The sequence below is a fragment of the Rhinopithecus bieti genome, unplaced genomic scaffold, assembly GCF_001698545.2.
Source record: "Rhinopithecus bieti isolate Rb0 unplaced genomic scaffold, ASM169854v2 scaffold_4104, whole genome shotgun sequence".
In the NCBI taxonomy this organism is placed as follows: Eukaryota; Metazoa; Chordata; class Mammalia; order Primates; family Cercopithecidae; genus Rhinopithecus; species Rhinopithecus bieti.
In genome coordinates this window covers 965,621-976,117 of record NW_016804554.1, presented here as the reverse complement: position 1 = coordinate 976,117, position 10,497 = coordinate 965,621, and positions in this window count along the sequence as shown.

Sequence of the window (10,497 nt, the reverse complement as noted above, 5' to 3'; positions counted from 1 at the left end):
TTTTTTTTGAGACGGAGTCTCGCTCTGTCGCCCAGGCTGGAGTGAGTGGCGCTATCTCGGCTCACTCCAAGCTCCGCCTCCTGGGTTCACGCCATTCTCCTGCCTCAGCCTCCTGAGTAGCTGGGACTACAGGCGCCCGCCACCGCGCCCGGCTAATTTTTTGTATTTTTAGTAGGGACGGGGTTTCACCGTGGTCTCGATCTCCTGACCTTGTGATCCGCCTGCCTCGACCTCCCAAAGTGCTGGGATTACAGGCGTGAGCCACCGCGCCCGGCCGGCACAATCTGAATTTTCTTTCCTTAACTTATGATGTCATTTTTAAAAATATCAAAAAGGAGAGGGGAACTAGTTACTCTCATGCCCTGTTGGTGAGCCTGTCAATTGGCATAGCCTCTGTGAAGGGCAATTTGGCAGTATCAAGCATAATGTAAAAAGTATACACCTTTGGACATATCAATGATATCAACATTATCAATGTTGGAAATTCCTACAAAGTCATGCAAGTGCATAAAGATTTTTGCAAAGGATTATTTATTTCAGTATGGTTTTAGTGATAAGCCATTCTAAAAGAAACTATGCAAAACAAAAAACAACATCCCCCCACCCCCCGCCCAATCTGGGGGAAAAATCTAATGACCAAGAACCATTAAAAATTATTACAGGGCCCGACACGGTGGCTCACGCCTGTAATCCCAGCACTTTGGGAGTCTGAGGCAGGCGGATCATGAGGTCAGGAGATCGAGACCATCCTGGCTAACACGGTGAAACTCCATCTCTACTGAAAATACAAAAAAATTAGCCGGGCGTGGTGGCAGGCGCCTGTAGTCCCAGCTACTTGGGAGGAGAATGGCATGAACCCAGGAGGCGGAGCTGGCAGTGAGCCGAGGTCCCACACTCCAGCCTGGGTGACAGAGCGAGACTCCATCTCAATAAAAAAATTACAGAATACCATATGATGTAACATTATGAAGCTGCTAAAGAGTAGTCATTTAAGCTCTGACATGAGAAGGTGCCCAAGGCACATTAATATAAAACTATTTTCAGAACAATAGAGTAGTATAGTCTCATTTTTAAAAGTTGTCTATTGTATACGTAACAATAGTTTAAAGATACTGGTAGAATTGGCTGGCCGTGGTGGCTCACACCTGTAATAATCCCAGCGCTTTGGGAGGCTGAGGCAGCGTGAGGTCAAGAGATTGATATCATCCTGGCCAACATGGTGAAACCCCATTTCTACTAAAAATACAAAACTTAGGTGGGAGTGGTGGCCTGTGCCTGTAGTTCCAGCTACTCGGGAGGCTAAGGCAGGAGAATCGCTTGAACTCGGGAGATGGAGGTTGCAGCGAGCTGAGATAGCGCCATTGCACTCCAGCCTGGTGACGGAGTAAGACTCTGTCAAAAAAAAAAAAAAAAAACCTAATAGAATTGCCAAAATAGCTATTTTTATACATTTTAATATTATTTAGTATTAAGAATCGTTTGTCAGAAACATAAGCTAATTAAAAAGATCAGAAGAGTGTGATGATTTGAGTTTGGGTAAATATAGCATAGAATTGTGGACATTTTTCAGGTGAAGATCTAAGGAAAAATCCCGTGTAGTGGGTGGAAATTTGGTTAGGGATAGCAGAGAAGGTCGGTTTTTTAGTTATGGCCTTTGCTGTGTGATTTAGGTGGTTACTTAAGTTTTCTGACCTCTACTTTCCTAATCTTTAAATTGGCAATAATAATAATGGCTAATATGCATTGGTAGCTTATAATGTACTTGGATGTTTTATCTTATTTAAACCCTGCACTACCAAGTCCATTAGAAAAGTAGTATTATTTCCATCTTACAGATGAGAAAACTGAGTCACAGCCAAATTAAATAATTTGCCCAAATGATAAAGCTAAGCAAGTATTAGCCTTGACATGACAGCTGCACAGCAGACTGACTCTACATCTCAGTCACTAAACAAACACTGTATATTCCCTTTCCACCTGTATTAGTTCATTCTCACACTGCTGTAAAGAACTACCTGAGACTGTGTAATTGATGAAAAGAGGTTTAATTGACTCACAGTTCCACAGGCTGTACAAGAAGCATAGCTGAGAAGCCTCAGGATACTTATAATCATGGCAAAAGGCAAAGGGCCAGCAAGCACATCTTCACGTGACAGCAGGAGAGAGAGAGAGCCAAGGGAGAAATGCCACACACTGTTAAACCATCAGATCTCATGAAAACTCACTCTGTATCATGAGAACAGCGAGGAAGAAATCTGCCCCCATGATCCAATCACCGACTACCAGGTCCCTCCCCAAACATTGGGAATTACAGTTCAACGTGAGATTTGGGTGGGGTTTACAGAGCCAAACCATGTTATCCGTCACCACCCTAACAGCCTGTTTTGCAAAAAAAAAAAAAAAAAAAAAAAAAAAAAAGGACAGTACATGTGACTCTCATAGCAGAATAAATGCTATGTGGTAAGCACTCATTAAATACAATATTATTACCTATCTATCTATTTATTTATTTAGACAGAGTCTCGCTCTGTCGCCAGGCTAGAGTGCAGTGGTGCAATCTTGGCTCACTGGAACTTCTGCCTCCCGGGTTCAAGCGACGGGTTCAAGCGATTCTCCTGCCTCAGCCTCCCGAGTAGCTGGGACTACAGGCACATGTCACTACACCCAGCTAATTTTTGTATTTTTAGTAGAGATGGGGTTTCGCCATGTTGGCCAGGATGGCCTAGATCTCTTGATCTTGTGATCCGCCCGCATCGGCCTCCCAAAGTGCTGGCATTACAGGCGTGAATCACCAGGCCCGGTCTAAATATAGTATTATTTTCTTATTCCAGGAACTAATAAGGAGGCCAGAGAAGAAAGTACTGGGCCGGATGTGGTGACTCACGCCTGGAATCCCAGCACTTTGGGAAGCCACGGCGGGCGGAACATTTGAGATCAGGAGTTCAGAACCAGCCTGGTCAACATGGTGAAACCCCATCTCTACTAAAAATACAAAATAATTAGCTGGGCATGGTAGCGGGCACCTGTAATCCCAGCTACCTGGGAGGCTGAGGCAGGAGAATCGCTTGAACCCAGGAGGCAGAGGTTGCTCCCAGCCGAGGTCATGCCACTGCACTCCAGCCTGGGCAACAGAGCAAGAGCCCATCTAAAAAATAAAAAGTAAAATAAAAAAGAAAAAAAAAAAGAAAAGAAGAAAAGGAAGTTTTTGTTTCCTATTTTGGAGTTTGACCTCAGATTTAATTAAGCGTTTGGTTTTAAAAAAAATTGTGCAGTACAGTAATTTATATATTAAAATTGCAAAAAAAGACATGCCATTAGGTTTTTATTCCTCATAATCAACCAGCTAATTAAAAGCAGAATTTTCCTTTTTCTTTTCATATCCATTTTTTCTCCTTTTCTCCCTTTCTTTTTTCTTTGCTCCCTAAGTCCCTCTCTCCCCCCTACTCCTGTCTTTTTTCTACTTCTTTTCACAAGTAGGGTATGTTGGAATGGCATATACTTGTGACAGGGGTATATGCTACATGTAACATTATTAAAGTCTGAACATCTAAGTGTATGAACTCCTGTTGAAGCTGCTGCAAATTTGGTGAACCTATAACAATTGTAACATGATTTGGAGTTGGGTCACAGACAGCTGGAGGTGGGGATCTGAGGTGGAAAGAAAAATCACTGTATGGCTGCAAACTAGATGACTGTACACCTGCCATCAGGATGGAGGCCAAATGAACTGACATGGCATCCTGGTACTCAGGAGTGAAAGAGAAAGCAAATATCTATTAGAAGTGTGCAGTGTAGAGAATGTTATATATTGATGATAAACTTAAGAGTAGGTGGTTGCATGTAAGATGGCAGTGCAACATGGTTATCACATCTCACAGCTAAGGGGGGTTAGCCGAGTTGTCTGCACAAATTAAAAAAATGGAAGGTCATGGCTATTGTGGATGTGGTCCCACAACAATCTTATACTGACATAGGCTATAATTTAAAAAGCAGCTCTGAGAACCCATGTTAACTCTTAAAAGATGACCAATAGCAGAGGTGAATTACTTCACAGCTCTCTGTAGTCCATTCCTGGGATGTTTCAAAAATGCTGAAATAATTATCCAGCACGAGAGATAGGGTTAAGCCAAGAAGTTTCTGGTGGGTATTTAAATGACTGCTGTACAGTAGTGCTGAGCAGGAGCAACCAAACGCTATTTCCTGATTCTTATAAACTAGGTGGGTAATTGGACAGAGTCCATGTCATAATGTCATAAGCTTGAATGATGCTTTTATTTCAGTTGTGGTCCTATGAATCTTTAATAACTTGATATATTATCAATTTTCCTGCAGTTTTTCCCTGGTAAATGTTGGTATACGATCATCTGATTTTTTTTTTTATTATCTGTTAATATTGAGGTATATTTTGGTTGACATTAAATCATTGTGAAAATATTACAAAACTACCATTTCAACTGTGACTAAAAATACAAGGTAGTAACAATTTAGTTTGTTTTTTAACAAAAAACAATTGTAAAAATTTAATTTATAATTGAATGATCTCCAAACTGGGGAGATGAGGAAGGAGATCATATTAATGCATATTTAATTCAATTTAGAACACTAATTAGCTTCATCTGTGGGCTTTTGCTCAGACATTAGATGTAAACCTTTTCAAAAACCAGGATAAAATAAAATGTTGCATGTTTGCATTAAAATTAAAAGCACAGTGATTAACTCAGCTGATGAAGCATGGTCTTGTAATACTTTTCTTGTGTGAATTAATTTTTGAGTTGTGTAAGAATACACTAAGTACACTAACGTGTAATTTTCGGCTTTGGAAATTGAAATAACACAAAAATAGTATTTTTTAAGTGTTACAAAATCAAATCCCTTCTAACCAAAAGCGAATTAGAGAAATTTTATAGTTTTGTACTTTTGTGGATGGGGATTTCTAATGAAGAGTCTGACAGTCTTTGTCACCCAGATGGGACAGAGTGCTGTTTCTAAACAAAACATCTCTTGTCCAGGGTTTAAGGGTCTAAAGGTATTATGTTACCGAATGAAAAGTGAAAATGAAAGAATTAGAACTAAAAGTTATGTAACTGAGGTACTATGGCTTTTGTTAAAAACAAAATTAATATACAAAACAATTAGCAAGCATAAAAATAAACCCATGAACAGAATCTATTCTTAGATTAAATTTGTTTACCTAAATTTTAGTATCAACCATATTGACATCATGGAGAACTGTCAAGAGAGCTGACATTCTTAGAAGACATAACATCACCTGTAACCTTTAAAGAAAGCTTCTTTGTGAAAATCCCTCAAGGCAGAGTGGTCAGACTGGCATTTGTATGTATAGCGTGGTGGGAGACGTTAAAATAGCAACACCCGGAATCCTTTCAAGCAATTTTCATGCCATGGACACTGAGGCTTCTGGAAAGAAATGTGTAAGCAGTGATTTGTCACCAGTTACATAAAGTGAAAGAATTTCAGACTTTTTTTTTTTTTCCAGATCAGAAAATGCTATACTCAAAGTGAATAATAAATCAAATTTCAATTTTTCATCTTGATATGTACATCTCTGAGGATTTTATTTTTAAAGCTAACATTTATTTCTTCATTCTGTGTAGAACTAAAGTTCAATTTTATAACTTTGCAACATTTTCAATCACTTTATTCAGTGTAACAATTACAAATGCAACATATTTGTAATAAAACTGTCAACCATGGTTCAATTCAACATGTATCATGGGGAAGTCACAATTCTGAATTGGGAAAATTCTGGTACTTTCTGTAAGAAGCAATGGAAGTAGACTTACAGGACACAAAGTATCAAATAGTAATTTTCCCACACTTACTACAATTTGAAATCCAACTTTTCATAAAGTTATAAACCAACTTTTAAGAATTCCTCTAAACTACTGTCTCCACCTTTTAGAACTAACTTTGGTGTGCAACTTCTTTTCCTTAGCTGTCATCTATTCTTAGAAAAAGATTAAATTGCTGCATATTGCATAAATAGAGAACTATCTCCTAATATTTGACCCTAAATCAGCTGTACTTTTACCATCAATGGACCTTTTGAGATCATTGTGACTCCTATGGTTATTGTGTGTATGTGTGTGTTTGTATGTTTGTGAGATATTAAAATGAGATTATCCTTCTCCAAACCATCCAACACATCTCTTGGAAGACTTGTACATACTCTATTTGTTACATGCTTTATAATTCCGAATATAGTCTGTAATTATTTACCAAGGCTATAACCTTGAATGTATGTATGAGATTTAATTTCATTACCTTGTTCAAAGGAGTCAAAATTTCAATTATTCATAATTGTTTGTGGGATGATCTGTAGTGTTTATCTTGTTTGATTTCAAACCCAAAATAGTTTTTAATGTAGATGGAGAGTAATTATCTGTGAGGTTCTGGTGTTCTCACAGTCGACATTTTGTGTTATAAAGGGAAAAACAGTCTGAAATTTCTGATGGTCCTTTTCTACTTAAACCAGCAAAATATTTTACTTGGATATTGATAAGATTAAATACATATGAAAAAAGTTGAATGTGCCAATTAACCAAATGTATTTCCGGCTAGAGTTGAAACCATACTTTACTTAATATACCTATGTACAAGTTAATTGTTTGAGTGCTGTCTCTTAAAATAAGCTACTATTTGTAATTTGCATATTTGTGTCTCCTTCTAATCATATTTTAAATTCTTATAGGGTAGAGATCTGATTTTGTGCATGCTTGAATCCTTGTTAAAACAGGGTTTTATATCTAGTAGGCACTCGATTGTCAAAGAAGTAAAATTCACCTTGTGATTCTGTACATTTACTAAGTCATACTGTGGGTGATTTGGTTGAGTATTGGGAGTTGCTGAGTTTAAATATTAGGACATGGTAAGATTAATTGTAATCACCTCATGTTTTTTCAAGTAGCCAGGCAATAGGCACACCAGGCCATAGTAATCCTATGTAGAAATTTCCCTGGTGAGCAATTCATCCATGGAGGATAAGTTTAATTACTGAGTCTTCCTTGCCTCTTTGTTCAGTCTAAACTTGAGTTATATATAATTTATTGTGAAGATGTATTATCTGGGAAGTTTTCCAGATTCATCTTTAAAGAATGGGACTTCCTAATATATGATTCTTTAGGGCAGCTTCTTACACTGGAAATAAGACTAGCAGCAGTAGACTACATTAATACTAAAAGATAGAATGGAAATTTTTTTAGATTAAAATCCTTTAGGAATCATATTGAAAATTTCTTGTGAGTGGAAATTATTCAAAACATTGTGTTTTCTGTTTTCTGGCTAAAGTTTTAGTATAGTAAATCTATTACTGTTGTTAAGACCATAATTTAATTTTGATAAAGGATTCTATTTACCGATAACACACACTGTTTGGAAAACATTTATTAAATCAGGTTACACAGTTTCAGAAGTGACTTGTTTAACATCAAAAACAAATTGTTGCATACTGGGAAATTCGTTACCCTCTTGAGTTGGAATAATGTAGAATGTCATCTTGTTCTTAGATAATAGTGACACAATCTGATCTTTTTTAGTTCTCCTGGCAGAAGGAAGAATCTGTGCTAGAATTTACACATTAGTAAAGTCACTTTCTGAGATAAGATTGCATAACAAAGAACAGCCTTTGCCTAATATATTTTAGTTTTTGTCTTCTTACAAGTTATATACACACATTGCTTTAGAGAGTACATATTGATCCTATGGCAAACTTTTAATTCACTAAGTTACTTGCTTTGTGAAGTTCATTATGACCAATCTGTGAAAGAGAGAGTGATTTTTCATAACTGACTTTGAGACAGCTATATCAACTCTTTCTTTTTTGGCATTGAAATAAGATATAAAATTCAAAGAGAGCCACCTGGCCTGCTCTGCTTTGATGTTTCCTACCCTAAATCTCAGTCTTTTGAATCTTAAACTTTTGACCTGACCATGATTTCTGATATGCTTGGACATATTTCATGCATTCTCTGTTCCACTTCAATAATTCTAATCATTAAAAACAATGCTGTTTTCCTCCAATAGAAGGGGACTTAGAAGCAATTAGTTTGATCAACAAATTGTATTGTTAGAAAATGAATATTTTTATTTTCAGGATTGTTTCAGATGGTTTTTATTCTTTATTTCGTATTATACTTCTAGTCATTTAATTTTAGCTCCTACTCTTTGCAATATTGAAATGTAGTACTGAAATGTAACATATAATACTAGTGGAATAGTTAGGAAGATCTACTGGAAAATAGTAAATATATTATGCACATTTAGAAAAATATCCTGAAGAGCAGGAGTTGTGTATCTGAATGTGAATGAGAAAATACATGTGTGCCTATAGAAGGTGGTAGAAGAAACCGACTCTGACTATATTAGAGAAGTTATGGATATTGGTTATATACTTTTGATTATCTGTATGACTTGATTTTTCTTGAGTGAGCCTGCATTGCTTTTGTAAAGTAACTTAACTCTGCTTCCATTCGTCGTAACTCAAGGGAGTAAGTGTGCAGAGAAAAAAGGCCTAGTCCTAGACTTTGCAAGATACCTCAAATGAAAGATGAAAGACAGAATTGGGCCTGAGAAGGAGATTGAAAGTATCACAGGAAGTATGTCAGTGGGCAGGTTACATAAATGTGAGCACACACTCACACACAGTTTTTCTCAAATGATATAACACAGCCAAATATTATTCTGCTCACATATTAAACAAAACAGTACTTTGAGAAAAAGACTCAGCTGATAATACTCAAATGTTCTATAAATATTCACAATGGTCTGCAAGCTGGATGCTGATTCATTCTGCCTAGTAGTTTATTGCACTGTGACTCCTTTCATTGCAAAGAAAAAGATATTTGACCAGGCAGACAGGATCGGTGTGATGTAAGTACTGGTAGGAGATGCATAAAAGAATGTCACTGCTTTGAGAATAAAGTCTTACCTCATTTCAGTTTCATAATGTTTTTAAACATTCTGTAATTTCAGTCAGTGTATGGTTCCATATTTGCAGTTATAAAGTGTTATATTTACACATAAATTGCAGGCTCAAGACTTGGTGATCTTTCTGGCTGGCAGAAAACATTCACACAATTTTAGAAAGCTTGTGTGTATGGATGGATGTAGGAGCATCACATAGCAGAGCTGGGTTCCTAGAAGCAAGGTATAATTCAAAATTAGCATAAATCAAGACAATTTTCTTAGACGAATAAATGTAAATAGTAGATGCCTTCTTCAAATGCATAGATAAATTTCTAGCATATCTTAAAAATTATTTTTATTGGCCAGGCATGATGGCCCATGCCTGTAATCCCAGCACTTTGAGAGGCCGAGGCGGGCAGATCACTTGAAGTCAGGAGTTCAAGACCAGCCTGGCCAACATAGTAAAACCCCGTCTCTACTAAAAATACAAAAATTAGCTGAGCGTGCTGCTACATGCCTGTAATCCCAGCTACTTGGGAGGCTGGGGCAGGAGAATTGCTTGAACCTGGGAGGCGGAGGTTGCAGTGAGCTGAGATCATGCCATTGCACTCCATCCTGGGTGAAGAAGTAAGTCTCTGTCAAAAAAATAAAAATAAAATCTTTTATTTTCTCAGCATTTTCTCAAAAGACTCAGTGATCTCTAATATTAACATTACGGAGAATCCTAGTCGGTGATTTACAGTTTGTATCAGTCAGAGTCTTCAGAAGACAGAATCCATAGAGTAATTAGAACAGGAAGGTTATAATAAAGAATTATTAACTATAACAGAGGATTGAAGCTACTAGGCATTGACTAGTAAGAAGAGAATTCTAAAGACTATAGTATTAGTAGATACAAAGAACAGTGCCTTGCCCTAGGGATGAGATAGCGGACCCAAGGCAGAGTTGCTACTCCATGGCTGAGATGCAGACCTTGTTGGAGAGGCACAGCTGTGGTTTACTGAATGGCAGAAAAGTCATTGCACTGCTATGCTGGCAGACCTTGCTAGAATCTGTCCTCTAGAACTTGTTAGAAATCTATTTATGAAGGTGCTAGAGAAAGATGTTCGCTATGAAGTGCCTCTCCAAAAGGCCACCACCAACAAAAACCTCCTGGGATAGGTGACTAGGGAAGCTGCTGACTGGCCCCTGGGTGTAGCTGAATCCCATACACAGCAGGAGTCAGGTATGGTGGAATCTTCCTGTGCTGTAGGTGCTTGGTACTAGAGAAGCTGCAAGTGCTGCAGCAGGCTGCCAGTGAACACACCAGAAACTGGAAAGAAAACCTTTCATATGCGGTGCCCTTCCAGAGCCCTCTTGACAAAGCTTAACATCATCTAGCTAGCAAAGGAAAAAAATATTTAAAGAACGCTTCTTTTTCATAGAGCAGGAAATGAAGGATGTATTTGGAGCTGAGGGGACAATAAGTTGACAACTGGCACAGCCTTTATCTTTACGTATTTTTTTACTTTTGAATTGTTACTACCAAATTCTTGATTTCCAGTTTTTTTGTTTTTTTTTTTTTTTTTTTTT